The following is a 19,852-nucleotide window of genomic DNA, read 5'->3' on the forward strand; positions in this document are numbered from 1 at the left end:
TGAGAAGCAGGAGTTGGAAGCAGAGCCCAGGGAAGGTGCAGTCCCAGCAGGCAGTGTTTGAATGGTGACCAGGGGAAGGAAGAGGGACAAGAAGCACGGAGGTTTGGTGCAAAGGATGTTCGTCAGGCAGTCTGATGACCTGGACTCTGGGCCCACTTTGCCACTAACTTGCGATGTGCCCCCGGGGGGGGAGTCACATCCACACTCTCTGGGCTTCTACAGTCCCCGAATCCGCACACTGGACAGACAGACACGAGATCCCTTCTAGTTTCAAAGTTCTGTGGGTCCACCCACTTTTAGTCCTGCCCCACATCCAAACTCAATCATTGTTCCCCAAAAGGAGGTGGGAGATTTTATGGGCCAGAAGAGCCCAGGTTTCATCGCGTTGAGGGACGCCAAAAAGGAAATCTGGGCTGCCGGGCAATTATCCCGGATAATTACTGAAATGCGAAAATCAATCATGTAGTCTCTTAAAACACACCAGGATCATAAAAACAGCCCCCAGGGCTCAAGGTTTTGGGTTCCGAATGTTGGAGTCTGGCATTGCCCCATCTGATGCCTGCCACCTTACAGGACAGCTTGGAGCAGGTATCTCAACACATGGGGTCCTACTGCCTGCTGTGCAATCCTGGGGTTCATAAAAAACCACACCATCCATGATGATCCAAGAGCCACAGCACTGGCCCCATGCGACAGAAGAGCCCTGAGGAGAGTGAAGAGGAAGGCCCAGAGAGCAGAGGGGGTACATCCTGGGCAACCTTCCCAAAATGCTGTTTTGATCATGCCACGTCATGGCCCATCACTCCTTGTCCAGAAGCCTCTAATGGCCAAGGGAGTCAAGTGCCAAATCCAGGGGAGAATTCCCAGCCCCCCGACCATCAATGTCCCCTGACTAAAACCCTGTGCCTCTGTTCAAGTTTGTCCCTGCCTCACCCCTCTGCCAGCCTCCCTGATTGGCAGCAAACACAGTGACACCACCTGGCATTTCTTCCCCACGTTACAGTTTACGAAGTGCTTCCCCAGGCATCACCTCATTGAATCCACAGACAACTGGATCCCACCCCCTGGAAACCGTCCCTGTCCACCTACCAGGGCCCTCAGAGAACCATGGCTCGGTCACAGGATGCCTGGCAGTCTTTCGTCCTGTGGTCTCCCCTCCAAACACAGCCTTGCTATGGTCTGAGGTCTTGGTGTCCCCTGCTGGTGCCCTGCCCAGAGGGGCTGGCTAAGTGGTCAAACTGGACCAGGTCACTCAAGAGGAAAGGATGGAGCGGGGGAAGGCAATGGCTCTGACCCCTTACTCACTTTTGGAAGCAAAGCACTCCACTAACTCCACCCGCGGGCAACTCAACAAAACGATACAAAAATGGCTTCCTGGGCCCCCTGTCCCAGCTGCACTGATGTGGCTAATTTGGGTTCCTGAAATCAATTTCAGGGATTTGAGCCCAGCTGGGCTGGGACCACTTGTGGAAATCCCACCAGAGTCCTCGAGTCAGCAGGGTCTGAAAAGAGGACACAGCCCAGGGTCTCTGCCGTGGGTCTGGTGTGGGTGGTGACAGCTACCCACTCGCCAGGGACCAAGTGGAAGAATGGTCTGCAAAACAGAAGTTAATTCATTTCCTCAGCTTCACCACACAGAGATCCACAGGCCAGCGGTTCATAGCCCCTACCCAGCCCAGGCGAACAGCACAGCCCATCTAAGAAGACACCATGCCTTCAGACTCGGGCTGAGACACTCCCCACAGCCCTCGTATGGGCCCCTGCCAAATTTCCAGTCGGCTTTAGAAAAGTGCTTCAGGGAACTAAAGGATCCCTCACCGTAACTCTAGGGAACCACTGGATCCAGTCCAGCTCCTCAGGCGACTAACAAACCAGGTGGAAACCAACACCGTGACTCACCCAAGGTCACACAGTTAGCCCTTTATGGAACCAGACCTTGGGCCATTTCTTAATCCTCTTAACTTAGGGCCCGCACCCCAAAGACACAGGCCTCTCCATGGTGAACTCCTTGAAGCAAGGGGAAACGGAGTAGGAGAAAGAAAACAGCTGTTAGGAAAAGAGCCCCAGGCCTGAACCCAGCCCTCCTCCCCGACCCCTGCCTGCCTCTCCATGTACCCCAGGAGGGCTGGCAGGGCAGAAGAGGCCAGGGAGGGCTAAGTGGACTCAGAGAAGAAACCCTCGACCTTGGCCTCCTTCCCTGCCACCTCTACCAAAATGACAGCCACATTAGCAATGACAGAAGCCGAGCGAACACCGTGGCACTGAAGCCCTCGTGTCCAACCACCAATCGGAAACCGCTGATGTGGGCAGAAAAGGGAACCAATCATGCAAAAGAACCTAAAGCTGGGGACTGAAAGTTTTTTCTCTCCAAGACCGCAAAACAAATTAGCCGAGGGTCACACGTACGAAGGAATTTAATCTCTTCCTCCCTTAGAGAAATGTGACATGTGCAGCCTGCCTTCGTCTGGAAATTAAGTGCTTATGGTAAAAGTATTGGTGATGGAAGTGCAGGAAATGCTAAGGAGTACTGTTAGTTCCATATGCTACTAGCTAGAAGGGGGAAAACAGGAGGCAATGGAAGGAGAGCAAGGAAGGAAGCGGAGGCGAGGGGCTGCTGGAAGGAGGGGAGAGGGATGGAACACGGAGGGCGGGGGGGACAGATGGACACTGGGAAAAGGACACAGGCAGTCAAAGAGAGGGCAGAAAGGAGAAACTTAAAGGCTCTGTGGGTTTTTCATTACTTCCATAGTTCCACCCTCTTCACCTACATCTTGGTGATAGAGCTTTACGTATATTTACTGTTTTTTAAAATATAGTACAGGTTGAATTCATTGCTGTTCACAGATTTACAGCTGCTTTAATCTTAAAATGCTAAAAACGAAGACAAAACAAAAACCTTCATGATTCTTGAAGAGTCAGCGAGGGGCTAGATAAATAGAGACGATGTAAAAAAAAAAAGCCTAGAGATTTTAGTCTTCATCAGAAGCTCATAAAGGAGGTCCCCGCCAAGGTGGCCAACACAGACAAGGCCGTCCCAGAACACTCTGCTCTGATGGGACCAAACCAGAAACTCCAACACCTGAAGCAGAACAAACTTGAAGAGGGTGACAAGGGTGGGAAGGCTTCTGAAAACCGTGACACTAGAAGAACAATGGAAGGAACTAGTAATGTTTAGGCCAGAGGTGGCGGTGACTCATGATAGCTCTCTCTCTCCAATTATTTGAAGGAGAGTCGTATGCAAATAAAAGTACATTTATTCTGTGCTCTCCAGCAGCCCAAGAGCTAAGATCAGTGTGCAGGAATTACAAATAGGTAGTTTTCGGCCCAACGTAAAACATAAGACGGTGCTTAAATCTTTACAGCAAATCTTTACAGCTGTCCCACGAAAGAATGGGCTGTTCTAAGAAAATCAGTGATCCCCCTGTCCCAGTAAGCATACGCACTGGAGACTGCTCAGTGACCATCTGCTAAGAACCGTACATATAAACAGCACTGAACAACTATTAAATGAATTAATAATACTGTATGATGAAGTCCTGCATAAGAGATGAGCCTCGGGTCTTTTCACCTCTTAAAACGCTATGATTGATTCTTTCCTCTTTAAAGAAGCATTATGTGTTTAGGCCACAGGCCCGATTTACTCATTCAACAATATCAACAGAGTATCTGTCAGATGCTGGGCACCTGTGCTAGGCAGTGACCAAACAGCAGAGACCAAAACTGGGTGCCTAGCCCACGGGTTTACAATCTAGTGGAGGAGTGAGATAATAAGCCAGTAAGTGTATATGTCTATATACAACCTATATAATTGCTACAAAGGGAAAAAGGGGAAAGAAAAGAGATCATGACGAGAGAGGACTTTACAAAGCGTACCAGGGAAGGCCGATCCAAGCTGAGCTTTCAGTGGGGACTTGAAGCCAAGTGAAGAGGGCAGAGGGCACAGCCAGGGCAAAGACCCTGAGCAGGGAACATGCTTGGTCCTTTTGGGGGAACAGCTAGGATGACAGGTGGTGGCAACGGAATTTGTGGAAGGGAAGGAAAGGAAGTGGTGGAGTGAGAAAGGGGTGGGAAGAAGGCGCTGTCTGTCACACGCACTCGTGCACACCCATGGGACATTCTGCACCTAACTGGTGGCAGGGTGATGGGTTTCACAAGCAGTGGAAGTCAGAATTGTTTGGACCACAGCAAAGGGGGTAAGACCCAAGACCTGACCATAAGCCTGAGATTTCTCTTGCCTGTCCTTAGAGGAAAAAAGGAGCTTTATTCAGGACTGTGCTCACCCAATGTTTCCCAGTAGAAACGGCCCTCGGCTACACCCCTGGGGAATATCCTGTGGCAGAAGGTTTTGCTTATGAGCGTTTGGGTGCATGAGAAGTAGTCAGAAAATGTGGTTTGGTTCCAGCCTTTACCACTTAGGAACTGTGTGGCTTTGGGCAAGACTTCACTGAGACTTAATTTCCTCATCTGTAAAATGGAGAGAAGAATCCCTACCGATCCCACAAATCTCTGTGGGACTGGACGAGGTAAACCGTGCTGTCCTGGAGGGTACAGGGAGGAATTTTACGAGCAAGTTTCGTACCCAAAACTTGGCACCCCAGAGAGCAGAGAGGAGGTGTTATGCAGCTGATTTCCCCATACCGCCTTGCACTTAGCTCACAATAAATGTTTGCTGAACTGAAAAGCATTAAAAATAACCTGGGAAAACATGCTGCCATTTTTCTTTCTTCCTATTAAACTGGAGCACTTTGCCAGAATGCTCCGGAACAGACTCTCTTCTCTGTAATCCTTCATTTAGGGGAAGAACCAACTGAGTCACATCAGGGCAGGGTGTTCAGAGGATAAAGTCCCAGGAATGGGGACAGGAACTGGGCCCGACCCCTCTGCAGAAGGCCCCTGGCTCTCTGCATCACCCCAGTCTTTCTCCAGCAGCCTGAGCTGATCCAAGTCCAGGCCACCAACGAAAGAAGGGTCCGCAGACCATCCTAGGACAGGGTCAGCAGCTCCTGGAAAAGCCCATGAAAACCAGAGATACACAATATATACACCATGCCATCCACATGAAGCCTTGATCTAATCCAATCACCTCACTACAGATGGGGAGACTGAAGCCCAGATACATAGACTAGCTAGTCCAAAGCCACTTCTGTTACTTTCTTTTTAATTTTTTGAATAAGTAACACAATCATTCTCAACATATACAGTTAATTCTCCTTCTCGTCCTCTCCAGTAACTATTCCACCCATTAAAAATCCTTCCAGAGTTTGTTCATACATACACAAACAAATTCAGAATCTTATTTTTCGGGCTTCCCTGGTGGCGCAGTGGTTAAGAATCCGCCTGCCAATGCAGGGGACACGGGTTCGAGCCCTGGTCTGGGAAGATGCCACAGAGCAACTAAGCCCATGTGCCACAACTACTGAGCCTGCGTGCCACAACTACTGAAGCCCACGCGCCTTAGAGCCCCTGCTCTGCAACAAGAGAAGCCACCGCAATGAGAAGCCTGCGCACTGCAAGGAAGAGTAGCCCCCGCTCACTGCAACTAGAGAAAGCCCGCGCATAGCGGCGAAGACCCAACACACAGCCAAAAAAAAAGAAGAATCTTATTTTTCTCTCTTTTATACCAAATTAACATATTATACATTGATCTTTGCCTTGCCTTTTTTCATGAAGTTCGTGTAATATACAGTATGCAAAAAACCGTCCTTGTTTCTTATTTGCATTGTGTTCCGTGTGGATGTGCCATCGTTTTTCTTAACCAGCCCCTTATTTGATGAGTATTTGAGTTACTTCCAATCTTTTGCTATAATGTTGCAATACAGATAAGCTGGCACATATGTCATTTTGCATTCACCCAGCTTATTAACCAAAGAGCTGGAATCAGACCCCACTTCTGACCTGCAGGGCAGCAGTCGTAGAGACTGGGAGTTCTAGAATCTAATGGGCTCACCACTGTACCTGTGTGAACAAGTTACCTCGCCTCCATCCGTTCAATAATACTACTTAGAACCTACCAAATGCTAGGCACTGCACCAGGCTCCAACGATAAAGGTATCCTTGCCTTCTGTCCCCAGAGTGTTCAGTCTGGGATAGACAAGCAGAAGGGACTGCTACAGCACACGGGCAAGTTCAGTGTGCCTTGAAGGCCACCTGACCTCTGTGGGCTTGTTTCCCTGTCTGGTAACAGGGTGGCCAGACCTGCACTGTAGGGGGCGTTCTAAAGGATCAAAACGTAATGCTTGCTAAGTACCTAACAGGAAGCAAGGCTCGGAGCAGGTACTCAACAAGGGATAAGCCTAACTCCTGTCCCAGAAGGGGTCTTACTGATGGCAAGGGCAGCAAGGTGTTCTAGGCAAAACACATGACGCTCACTGCCATGCCCGTTCACAACACTTTCCTTACAGAAGGTTGGAATGCACTATTAGTTTTTGAGGCAGCACCCAAGCCCCTAATTATGTCTTAGCCCACTTTTATTGGAGAATGATTTGGCCTTCTCCCACCTTCCAAACACTCTTTCGTACTGTGAGGTATCCTGGGTATATTTCTCATTTGTGTGCACAAGCCCTCATGTTTGAAGTACATCCGAGTTGTCAGTGGAAACCCAGACACATATTTATTAAAGACCCTGGCACAGAAAGGCAAGGATAAAGTTGATTTTGTTGGGATTTCACTGACAGTGTAAAAGAATCATTTAAATCATTTAAAAAAAAAAAACCTGAAGGAGAAAAATCACTGAACCTCACATTTGTTTTGTTTACTTTTAAATGTGTTCTATTTCATAATAATACACTTTAAAAAATCTGAAATTCTGGCATCATCTGTTTTGCTTTCCTGGGGGAACAAATGCAGCAGAGAAAAGAAAGAAATGGAAGTCAGGAGTGTAGAGTATTTCCATATTAACAGCAGCCCCAAAAGTGGCTGAGAGGAGGCAAGAGGTCAAAGTTAAGATGCAAGGTTCCACGCATTGCTCTGAAGCCAACCACCTGGCTTTGCACCCAGCACAGCTCCTCAGTACTATGTGACCTTGAGCTAGTTCACTAGCTTTCTGAGCCTCACTTACCTCATCTGCTGAAGTGGGAATAATCCCATTCATTTTGTAGCGTTTCTGTACAGATTAAGTAAGAACAAATGAGTACCCATGTGCCAGACACCACAACAGTTAAAAACAAACAAAACACATACAAAAGATACTACTTTCTCTCAATACTTAGCAAAGAGATGAAAATCTAGTGCCTTTCCTTTAGAAGCTCAGAGCAGAACAGGAGGCATCAAATTACCCAGCCCCCATCATACTGGGAAGCCAGGCTCCTAGCAGGCTGATTAATGAAGTCTTACTTCACCAGAAGCTCCTTTCATATTCATGCAAGACGCCTGCTTCTAGATGAAAACTATCAGCCAATTAAGGCTCATCCCGGTCCTTGGGAGAGGGTGGGTCATGGCTGGATTTGTGATCTGACTTAACTGTGGGTTTCTCTCCCTAAAATAAGCTCCGGGGCCTCTGAGTTCGGCTCTGGCAGTGTCCCCCTTGCCCACTCAAAGGCGCTTGGCCCCCCAAACCAGGTGGGGAGGGCCTGAAAGATCCAGATGGAATCCAAAGAGTACCAATAGGCGTCCTTCAAGAAACTCTGCTATTTCAGAAGGATGGATAGAAATCCCACCGTGAAAGGAAGCAAGAGCCTGTCGTTACCCAAACCGGGCCGCATCTCTGCCGAGACAGGAGCATAACCAGCTCCCAGCGGCGAGGCCGTGCCTGGGGGGCTGACTGGCAGTTACAGATGTGTTCCTGCTCCCCAACCCCCAACACACCAGCCACAAATGAGAAGATAAATCTACTATTGTTAACGAACGCAATTTGGAAGTACCAATCTTTTAAAGTGCGAGCCTCAAGAGGGTGATAAAAGACATTATGGAACGAAAAGGCAGAGGGTCAGCTGGTCTGGGGAGAGGCATAAGGTTGAGAGCAGAGAGTACTGGCCAGTTATAGTTTGTCACTCTTTTGTATCATGTCATTAGCTCATGAATTCTCATCTTAACCTCGCTGGGCCTCAGCTTGCTCCTCAGCAAGATGATTCGCAGGTGCTTCCAAATCAGACGTTCTAAGTTGCTGGCTCAGGGGGCCACAAGTCCAGCGTAGGCTACTCGAGCCTCTGCTCAAACGCCACCGTGTCAGAGAAGCCTTCCTGGGTCACCTATCCCCTTTAACACAGCTTTATCTGTCTTCGTGGGACCTATCACACCAGCAGTCATGCCTTTGCTTAACTTACTGATGGGCTCCCTCGACGGAATGGAAGCCCCACATGGGCAGCCCGGATAATGTCCTTGTCCTGTTCACTGCTGTACCCGGAATGTTCAGGAAAGGACCTGGCACAGGGCGGGCATTCAATCAATATGTGGAAACGAATGACCCTCCACAGTATTTTCTATCTTCAGAAATCACCCTCACAACTCTGGCTACCATCAGGCACTAGCTGGCCAGCGCTGCTCATCATCAGGGACATCTATGGACATAATAAGCCTCCTGGGGCTGGCAAGCCATGTGCCCAATACGAGTCTGGTTTCCAGCACAGTGGGCACCTCAAACAGGGATTCAGACCTCGCTGGAGTCTACGGCCACAGGTCAAGTTCAGAGGTGCTTTTTCACTCTCACATCTGACCCTCCTGGGTGTCCACTCCTGACAATGACCACACTGGCCACGGGATCTGAGGGAAGATTCCCGAGTGTCTACAGAGGCCAACTGTCTGCCCTGAACCAAGTCCCCCTCGCTTTTAAGAAGCCAGCATTCCATTTCTCCTCCCAGATTGGCTGCTCTACCTCACCCCACACAGCAGCCCCCGGAGGGCCCTACCCTAGAAGCCTCCCCAGACTCCCAGACCACACCTCAACGTACAGACACACCAGCTCTCTTAACCGAGACTCACAAAGGCATGTCTGCGACGGAGTTGCAAACTAGATGGGGGCTCAGAGGAGAACCACTCATCATGGCAGCAGGCCAACCTCTGCAGAGGCTTCTTCGGGCCTCCCAGACAGCTGGGGAGCTTTACTCAAGTCCACGTCTGCCCACTCTCCCTGGGCTGCACCGGGGTACACCCGAATCTCCATGGGGAAAGGGAGACGTGCAGCAGTACAAGGAACGCCCCGAGTGACTGCAATGGCCTGTTCCTGGCCCTCCTTATGGAGCAGGCCCCCGTGCCAGAACAGACAGATCCTTCCCACTGGCAGCCAGGCGGGAGGCTGGAGGCCACATGACATCATCACAGCGCCTTCCTGATGCACCCAGCTACAGGGGAGCTGTGCTGGGCTCTGCAAACCGTCAGTGCTGCCCTCCGGCAGGGGGGAATAAAGGGACACTGACTAATCCAAGGAGAGAGGGGCCACCATGCACACCCTAAGGAGGTGATCCCAGAATTAGTGGAGAGGAGAACACTGCTGCATGACCTAGAAATCCTGGGGACTTTACATCTTGACATCACCTGGGATGGACATAATTTGCTCCCCTTCCTCCAGTGAGTCTAGGAAGACTTCCTGGAGGAGACCTCTCAGGAGCTGTTTGGATGAAAGATAAAGGCCTGAGCGGGGCAGACCCAGAAGTCTGTAGCCAGGAGGGAAGTTGAGAGGAAGGAGGGGCTGCTGGCACAGAGCATGCCAGGTAGAGAGCCTCTAACCCCTACCCCACGATGGGAAGGGAGGCCCTGGGGCAGGGGATGTCTGCAGCTTGGCTGACATAGCTCCAGCCCCACCTCAACAAGAAACTGGGGGCTCTGTCCTTTGCTTGGGACCCGTCCTGCCCTCGCCCACCTGCTTGAGCAGCTCCAAGTGAGGTCTCCTTCCGAGGCAGGCAAAGACAGCTCTCCCAAGAAGTATTCCCACCACACACAAGCTCAGACACTGAGCAAGGGCCTTCTTTAGCCGGGCTGGCTCCCCCTCATTCCAGCAGCTCAATCAAGCCCAGGCTGGTTAGAATCACTTATCTTCAGGGGCTGTCCACAACACACACCTGGCATGAACCTTATTTCTTTCAGTCCTGACAACAGCCCTGGGAAGCAGGTGTTAGTGTTAGTCACCATTTTACAGATGAGGCAACTGAGGCTTAAAAACGCAACCTACTAGATATCCTCCACCCACAGGGCTCAGTGGTCCCTGGCACACCCCAGCACATCTGACTGCTTGGCCCTTTGGTCCCCTCCTTTTCACAAAATGCCCACTGGCCTCCGTTCCCTGGAGATCAAGGATGGACCAAGTCCAGCCTTGCTCAATAAATCCCACTTAGCACTCAGCAGCCTCATGAGATACAAGTAAATGAAAACTCACAAGTGCGATGAGCAGGAATCTGGGCACGTGTGAAATGTGTGTGGCCGTGGAGGGTGGGGCTGGCGGGGGGATACAGTGAGCAGGCCAAGGACCGGGTCCCAGCACCCCAGCAGCTTAAATCCTGCATCCTTTCCAATCTCCTGTTTTCCTTGCTCCATTTTCCTCTCTCTTACATCCGCTTAGCTTACTTCTTCCTACCCGCTGTGAAGTTCTGCACCCCGCCTCAATGTGGCGGCTTCCAACTTTGCTTTAGAGAACCCCTTTAGAGCATTCTAAAAATACACAGACTGGGCACCACCCTGGGAGACTGATTCGGAAGTTGGGTAGAGCCTGGGAATTTCTCAAAATGCTCCCCTGGTGGTTCTGATACACAGCTGGGCTTGAAATCTGCCTTACCAACCACATACCTTTCCTCCTGCCTATGTGCTGTGTTTATACATACATACATATATATATATATATATGCCTCCCCAGCTCCACCACAGAAACGGGCAGTAAGTACCAGCTTTCTGTAACCCGCTCCCCATTGTTCATATCCCTTGCCCCCAGCCCAGGACATAAGTAACTAGATTCAATGCACTCTACCTGCTACACGGATACTTACAGAGCGTTCCTAAAGCCCCGTGCATCATCCTGGAGGCTATGCACACAGCCCATGTCAGTGAAAGTGAGCTCCCCTCACCCTCCCCTCCACAGCCACACCATTTGGGCCTGTTGGTGAGGCCAAGAGCTCAGGGGAAAGCTGGTTACATTACGTGGGATGGGTCTCTCCTCATGATGCACGCCCCTGAAGAAATCTACAATTAACCCCTTTAAATTTACTATAAGGGCTGTGCTCCCCCGCAGCCCCCACTCACTCAGGAATCTCTCTCACTCACTCACGCCTTCTGCAAGAGGCGGCAGAATCCACCGATCCAGACCTTCTGGGCACTTCTGACTGCAGAGTCCTGGCACAACCTTGCTGATGGTGCCCCACAAAAACACGGGAACACCGGCAGGCTTCTCTCCTCCAGGTTTCCCTCTGGCCCGCACAGATCCTGCCTTTGATTTATATCCAGCCTGAGGGATAAGCAGGAGAAAGTCTCCTCCCCCCGCTGCAATGACCAGCTGAAGTCTATGGCTGATGGAATCCTCTCACCTCAGGTGCTTCTGGGCTATTCCAAGCATCTTCAGGAGCAGCCCAGGAGTTGGCTTTACTGGACCCCAAGGGACGACCTGAGGGAACTTAGGAGGGTCTGTGCACACAGCCTGACCAGGCAGCACCCAGCTGACATGGGGCAACAGACGCTTGATTTGCTGGGGAGCTCAGGCAGACCACTGGATCTTCCCTGCTTATCAAAGAAGGGCTAAGAATGTTCTCCACTCCTAACCATCAACACCAGGGCGAGGAAGATCTTAATAAGGAAAGGGCACTTAATAAGACACAGGCATTTCTTGTATGCCGTGAACTTTCGTAACCAAATTAAAAATAAAATAAGCAACTGACTGGCTCAATATTAAAAAAACAAACAACCCAATCCAAAAATGGGCAGAAGACCTAAATAGACATTTCTCCAAAGAAGACATACAGATGGCCAAGAAGCACATGAAAAGCTGCTCAACATCACTAATTATTAGAGAAATGCAAATCAAAACTACAATGAGGTATCACCTCACACCAGTTAGAATGGGCATCATCAAAAAATCTACAAACAACAAATGCTGGAGAGGGTGTAGAGAAAAGGGGACCCCCTTGCACTGTTGGTGGGAATGTAAACTGACACAGCCACTATGGAGAACAGTATGGAGGTTCCTTAAAAAACTAAAAACAGAATTACCATATGACCCAGCAATCCCACTATTGGGCATATACCCAGAGAAAACCATAATTCAAAAAGACACATGCACCCCAATGTTCACTGCAGCACTATTTACAATAGCCAGGTCACGGAAGCAACCTAAATGCCCATCAACAGACAAATGGATAAAGAAGATGTGGTATGTATATATATATACATATATATATATATGTACACACACACACATACACACAATGGAATATTACTCAGCCATAAAAAGGAACGAAACTGGGTCATTTGTAGAGATGTGGATGGATCTAGAGACTGTCATACAGAGTGAAGTCAGAAAGAGAAAAATAAATATCGTATATTAACGCATATATGTGGAACCTAGAAAATGGTACCGACAAACCAGTTTGCAGGGCAGAAACAGAGACACAGATGTAGAGAACAAACGTATGGACACCAAGTGGGGTAAGTGGCAGTGGGGGTGGTGGTGGTGGGAGACTGGGATTGACATATATACACTAATATGTATAAAATAGATAACTAATAAGGACCTGCTGTATAAAAAATAAGTAAAATAAAATTCAAAAATTCAAAAAAAAAAAAAAGCAACTGACTGGAGGAGTGGTCTCCTAAGTGGATCACCCCCAGACAATCCATGGGGCCGCAGGAAGTAAACCCTCGGACTTCTAATATTTTTTAACTTAACCTCTTAAATTTTAATTTTTTGGTGGTTCTACAATGTACATATTTAGAGGCAGTGTATGTGAATAATTCCTAACTAAAGGGAGACACACCGGGGCCAGGGCTCAGGTTCAAATTTTTTACCGACACGGGATATAAAACCCAGAAAAACGTGAAGACCACTAGGCTGAGAAGGTGTGAATCAGCCACCCAGAGGCAGGCGCTCACACTGACCCTGGGAAAGCTGAGGACACCAAACCACAGTGGTGTTTCGGATGCTTTGTTTCAGTGGCTTCGTGCTTGGCTCACCAGACCGTGGGTGATGAAAATGACAAGAACGTACAAGGACCATGGCTCCTTCACTCAACCAATACTTCTACAATGCCTGGCACGTGCCAAGTGCACTGCTGAGCCCAAACAGGTCCCATCAATCATGCAGCCTACCGGCTACATGGGGACAGAGATGCCATTTCAAACACACGCAGGAATGTCTAATTACAAACTGAAGCTCTTTGAAGGAAATTTCTATAAGAGTTTTAGAACAAAAGAAGACCTAGAGCTGAGGAGGGATATCGGATGAAGGAGATCATAAAGATGATTAGATGCTAGAGAAGTAATGGTGGCAGCTCCAGAGAGGAGTAGCTTTGAGAGCGTAAACGGTAGTGAGGCCAGCGCAGTGGGAAAGGGGGGTGAGGAGAAAGATGAGAGTAAGAGGCAGACCACACAGGACTCTTGTTGGTCTTATTAAGGCTTTTGGGCTTTATCCTAAGGACAATGGTGTATTTTAAGTACAGGGTGACACGATTACACTTGCATTTTGGTAAGATCATTCTAACAAGTTTGAAGCATGGCTTCAAGGGGGCTTTGTGCAGGGGAAATCGGCTGGATGATATTTTCAACTGACAGGATTTGTGATGGAAAGATCACATGTGTGCATGTGGGGAGGATGGAGGAGGTTGCAGAGGCCATGGGTTCCCACTGGACATGCTGAATGTGGGGTGCTCTGGGGACGCTCGGGGGGAGACACTAGGTGCGTCCTGAGCTCAGTCAAGAGGTCAGGCCGGAGATGTTAACAGTAAACGTCAGACCCCAGGCACCACAAAGTACCTGCAGCTGTCAGTGAGGAAGAACAAGATTTTGTGGGGAGGGAATACAGAACAAGAGAGAGCTCAGGGCCTGGGCTTGACTGAGTCCGATACTTCACGGCTGCAGAGAGGAGGGCCAAAGAACCAAAGAAACTGAGGAGTGGCCACAGCTGTAGGGGAAATACTGGAGAAAGGGGGAGGTAATGGGGAACATATCTCATGAAGGTCAAGGGTGGGGATACAGTACTGCTGCTGAGGAGTCATGTAAAAGACAGTGAGGGCTGCTGGGATTTGGGGAGCTGTTTAGGAAGCTGCGGAGGCTGAGGTGTGAGAGAAGTGAGGGAAGGGAGAAGGTGGTTAGACAATTCAGGAAGTTTGAATGTAAAAGGTGAGAGATGGCCAGTTGCTAGAGTGAGATAGGAGATCAAGGGACATTTCCTGTCTGCTTTAAGATGGGAGAAACCCCCCAAGCTTGAGAAGGATCCAAAGGAGAGTAGCTAGGTGCCCAGGAGGAAAAAGGTAACTGAAAGGCAGGCACAGGTAAGACCCAAAGGACAGCTGAGCTGGGCACAGGTTTGGTCTAGGAATTTCTTAGGAAACCAGGAAGTTTCCATTTTCTCTGTGAGGGGAAGGTCGTTGGCTGGGAGGGCGGGGGTGGAGGGTTGGTGGGCAGTTTGAGGAGTCTGAATTACTCGCTTTAGGTAGTGACCAGGTGTTGCCCAGGAAAAGGGAGAGTCATGTTATTACCCTCAGCAGAAACTACCTATTTAGAATCCAGTGCTGGGGCTGTTCCATGATGTTTAGACGCTAGAGCTACACTCATTAGATGGAGAAACAACACATTTACTGTTGAATTGCTTGTGGGGAAAAACAACTGGCGAGTTTGAATCTCTAGCTTCTAACCTCTTTCCCCACTGAAACAAATGTTACTTTTTGATATAATGTGTCTGTTGATAATGTAAACTTTTTTTTTTAAGTGAATGCCAACTGTGGTGTCTAGGAACAGACCATAATAACAATGACATCTAATGTTTATCAAGCCCGTACTTTGTGCCAGACTGTGTGGTAGGCACTATTACATTGTCATTTTACAAAGACAAAGCGGGGGGGGGGGGCAGTGAGGGTAGAGAGAAGTGGGTGGAGGAACATGCTTGGCGGAGGGCTGCTGGCACAACCAGGAGACTTGGAAGGCATCCATCCAGGCAGGAATTTAGGATAATGATTCCATAATGCTGTGAGAAGGCCTGGGTTGGGAAAGAGCTAGGAGAGCAGCTTGAGAACATAGGACCCAAGATGAGATGGCTTCAAAGCAGGAGGAATCACTACTGAGCCTCAGCGGAGAGATTTCACAAAGCTGCAAATGGCATTCCCGCATTCCTCCAAATCAAACCACAAAACATTTGAGTGTGAAGGAACGAGCATTAATATTCATCTTTTAATGTCTTTCCAACATTAACAAGTAATGAAATCAATTTATGGGTCAAAGCCAGCATTTTTTTTTAATGAATATAAAAGTGTTTTATTCCCAGCAAGGGAGCGTACTGTCAGTTTTTCAGATAACCTGTGTATGTATCAATATATACATACTGGGTAGTGTTTTAAAACATATTTCTTAGTATAGGAACAAAAAGTTTGAAAGCCACTGATCTCACTCAACACTCCCATTTTAGAGTGGAGAAAACAGAGGCCCAAAGAGGCCAAACAACTGTCCAAGTTAGTTAATAGCAAGGCTGGGAAGAGCACCCAAGTCTCTAATAGCTCTCTGGTAATTTCCTCACCAAACTGGAATCTCCAAACGCAAATCCCCCTGGGAAAGATAACCCAGACTTTAATCCACATTAGAGTAAGTGATCGTGGGGTTAAGTAAACTCATCTTTTAGATCTGCCACCTGGAGCAAGTTTTGGTAAAAGGCGGCAACAGATGTGTGCACCAGGGCATCTGTGAAGCTGAAACAAAATAAATTTGAGTGAAAACACAGGGGTTTCAGGGTGTGGCCCAGGAGGCACTCGATGGGGCCCAGTGCCAGTGAACAAAGACATCTTATCTCGTTTTATAGGCTTCGTGTTAACAAATGTCATCAGGACAACTGGTTCTATGCAGGGAGGCTGCTTCCATGTCTGGGAAGGGGGCCCAGGCCAACGGCAGCTTTGTTCATCTAGCTTTAACCCATTTTATTAAATGAAAAGTTCGGAATAACAGATGCCTTCACAAGTCTCCATCCCTGCCAGACTCCATCTCTTTAATGAAAACATCATTGTTGGGTATTTATCATTTGTCATATATTTCAATGTAATATAAGATTCAGACTCAGGTCACTATTTCTCTACTTTGCTTGTGGGAGGAAGGAAGTGGTGATGGGGGACTGGGGGAGGGTACTTCCTAGGAGACTAGAGCACTAGCTAGAGGTGGTGGACAGGTCAAAATGTGTGTGTTGCCTGGGAGGGCATGGTAGCGAACATCTGTAAGGGAGTACCCCCTCTGGACACCAGAGAAATGAGCCTCCTCTTCACCAAGTCATAATTCAGGCTCAACAACTCAGCCAAGCTCATTCGACCAGGGCTCATGACCACTCAGCAACAAGCTCTCTGCTCCTTTCCTAAGTGATACACCAGAGTAGAGGGCAGGCACCGTGGTAACGAGACATCTGATGAGCATCCTACACAATCTCCATAAAAGATCCCCAACAGCCCTGAGGTTTTTTATTTCAATGTGGTAAAATTAATATAAAATGAAGCTCTAGACGACCAGCCCCCAAAGCTCAATCAAGGTGCCTGTATTACCTTGAGAGGCTAGTGGTGCAGCAGTGGCCCAGAGAGGGAACTGGGTCTGCAGTTTGCTGTCCTTAAAGTACAGGCCACAGTTATGGGGACTGGGATTCACCCTCTTGGATTTATCACCTCCTCCCGCGGCCTGGCCAATTTTCTATCCACTCCTTCCGCTTATTAGCTCAGGCACAAGAGGCTAGAGAGGTAGAAAGAAGGGCTCTGGAACTCAAAGCCACTTTGCTGCTAGTACGTTCCCCAGGCAACATGCACGGTGGAAGAGCAGCAGGCCCAAACTAGAGATTCTAGGATTATCTGTGCTTTCCAGTGATCTGTGCTCTGAAGTTCTGATGTCAGCCACCAGGTACACAGCTGCTACACCTTCCAGACCTCAAAGCTCAAACCGTCGCAGTTCAAAGCTCCTTTTCTCTAGCTCTGAGAAGACATCTAAAACTTAAGGGTAACCATTTAACTACAAGGTATGCAAAAACCTTTTGAAATATCCTGAATATGCAAGATGAAGAATTTCGGTTGGTTACACAGAATAACTTCTGGATAGAAGGGATGCTCAATTTTACACCAGCAACAAGTACGATTTCTCTTCTTATGGATGTTCATGGATTGAGGCTGATTTCCACCAGACATCAACTAGATAAAAGGCACAGGGCTTCCCTGGTGGCACAGTGGTTGAGAGTCTGCCTGCTGATGCAGGGGACACAGGTTCGTGCCCCGGTCCGGGAATATCCCACATGCCGCGGAGCGGCTGGGCCCATGAGCCATGGCCGCTGAGCCTGCGCGTCCGGAGCCTGTGCTCCGCAACGGGAGAGGCCACAACAGTGAGAGGCCCGTGTACCACAAAAACAAAAACAACAAAAAAAAAGGCACATGTCAAAGGACTTGGAAAGACCCCTAAGGTACCACCCAGAAGAAAGGCTTCTTACACACTTAATAAAAAAATTTAATAATTAAAAAAATTTAAAAACTGAGATCCCAAGGTCCTTCCCCACAATCTATTAAACTAGGGATTACCGAACTTTTTCTGTAAGGGGCAAGATAGTAAACTTTACCTAAAGGCAAAACTGACAATACTACATAGGCACTTTTATAATGAAAAAAAACAAATTTCCACAATTGTTTTATTGATAAAATTCAAAACATATAATGAGCACAATTTTTTTCCTAATAAAGGTCCAAGGAGACAAGTATAATTCTTTGCAGGAGGGGAAGGGAGACAACATTTCCCTTAACTGGGATTCAGTGTTCCACATCATCAAACTGATTGCAGTGTTTACATGTACAAATCATTCTTAGTTCGTGATACAAAAACAGGCAGTTCACCCAAAATTTGGCAATGCCTGTGCTAAACCAATGTCCAGGGGTGGAGCCAGGAATCTGCATTCTACATGCGCCCGGATGATTCTGGTGATGGGCCACGTTTGGGACCCAACAGACTATACAATTTTCAAAGTCCTTACTGTCTAAGGACCTCCGGTTTTACAGTGGGAGGAGAACCCAACTCTGCTGCTTACCAGCTGTTTGACCTACTCTCTCAGCCTGGATGATTCACCCTCACAACAGAGGATGTCACCCTGCTTGGCCTATCCTTAAGGAGTTGTTGGGGGATTAAGTGAGATGATCCATGAAGTGTTATTAGTAAACTAGGTCCTGGAAACCAAGGACATGCCAATTCTGTTCAGCTTTTTGTCTGATAATAAAAGTGAGAAATGCATTACACGCACGATCCCACACACACCACTGCCTGAGTGGCTCCTGCTTATCTTCTCATTCCTCAAAATGTGTCCCCCAACACCTAAAAGGCCAGATTCTAACCAGATGTGATGTGCTAACCCAAACTAGGGAAGTGTATGTACGGCCTCCCCCTTAAAACCGACAAGCCAGAGAGCCTCTGATCCTGACCACCCACCTCAGTATCTTCAACCAGGAGGCTGTCCAGTCTTCTCTCTCACAAGGTGGCAATATTTCAAAGCCAAGGAAGAAAAAGCTCTTCCCCACAGTCTCTTATAAGTAAGGGTACTTCAGGGGAGGGAGTATAGAGGTTGAGTATGCAGATTGGCTGTGATAACATCTTTATGCCTTGATTTCCTGTGTTAGTATAAGGATTATAATAGTACCTGCCTCCTAGTGCTGCTGTGAGGACTAAATTAACTGATATGTGTAATCCACTTAAAACTGTACCAGGCATAGCATGGGTGCTATACAAGCATCAGCTATTATTATTGTTGTTCTCTAAACCCTAGAAATGCCCAAAGTTGTGCTGCATCACACCCCCTATCTCTCTGAGAATAACACTATCACATACTGAGCACCTGAGGGCCAGATCAAGCCAGTTTTGTCACTGACTCATTAAATAGGATTATTCCCATTTTACAGGTGAGGAAACCAAGGATCAAAGAGGTAGGTTAAGTTAGCCGGCCTGAGATCACAGGGGCAGGCCAGGTTAACTTATCTTACCTCTGTGACACGAGGAATTTACACTTAGGCCTGTGTGGTTCTACTACCCAGCTCCCCCGTGAAGCCCTCAGGCTCAAAACTACCATAAGCAGCAGCAATCCAGTACCAAAACATAACTGACCATGTCCATATGGAACTCATGCTCAATATTCTGCCTCTGGATCCCTGGTAGGCTTGCATAAACTGGAGTTAATATCAGCCTACTTGAACCCAATTAGGCAGTAAGTCAGTCTGGAAAACATGATGTGACGTATTCCAAAGGTCAAAGTTAAACCTGGCTTCCTGAGCAGTCTTGGCCGGGCACTGCCATGAAAGCTAGTCTCCATGCAGACGTCTACCAGAGTTTAACCTGTGAGGTGCTTAACCAGCATGGATATCAGCTTTTAAAAAGTCTCAGACAGATGCCGGCGACGCGATGCCTTGCCTGGCTCACAGTCAACAGCCAGAGAAAGGCTGTTAGAAAAAAAAAGACATCATTTACTTTTTAAAAAGCAACGCCTTATTCCCTAATCTTTTCGGTTTAGGGTTACATTTACTACTGGGGCTGCCTTCCCCTGGGCAAAAATAAAAGGGGGAGGGGCAGAGAGAGAGCAAGGGGGCCTCCCCTAGCAGCCAGCAGGGCGCTGCAACACCCACCTGAAACACCGAGCGCGACCTACCTTCCCGGAGAGCCCAGCCCCGGAGGGCGTTTCCCCAACGCATCAACTCGTCCCTCCCGGCTAAGCGGCTGCTGTCCTCGGCTTCAGTCAGGGCCGCTA

General features: G+C 48.4%; 1 protein-coding gene across 2 annotated transcripts in view; it reads right to left on the reverse strand.

Moving 5' to 3' along the window:
- ANP32A (acidic nuclear phosphoprotein 32 family member A) overlaps positions 1-19,852 on the reverse strand; it is a 39,723-nt gene that overhangs the window by 16,395 nt on the left and 3,476 nt on the right. The gene's annotated exons all lie outside the window — the stretch shown is intronic.

Source organism: Pseudorca crassidens, chromosome 1 (assembly GCF_039906515.1).
Source record: "Pseudorca crassidens isolate mPseCra1 chromosome 1, mPseCra1.hap1, whole genome shotgun sequence".
Taxonomy (NCBI): Eukaryota; Metazoa; Chordata; class Mammalia; order Artiodactyla; family Delphinidae; genus Pseudorca; species Pseudorca crassidens.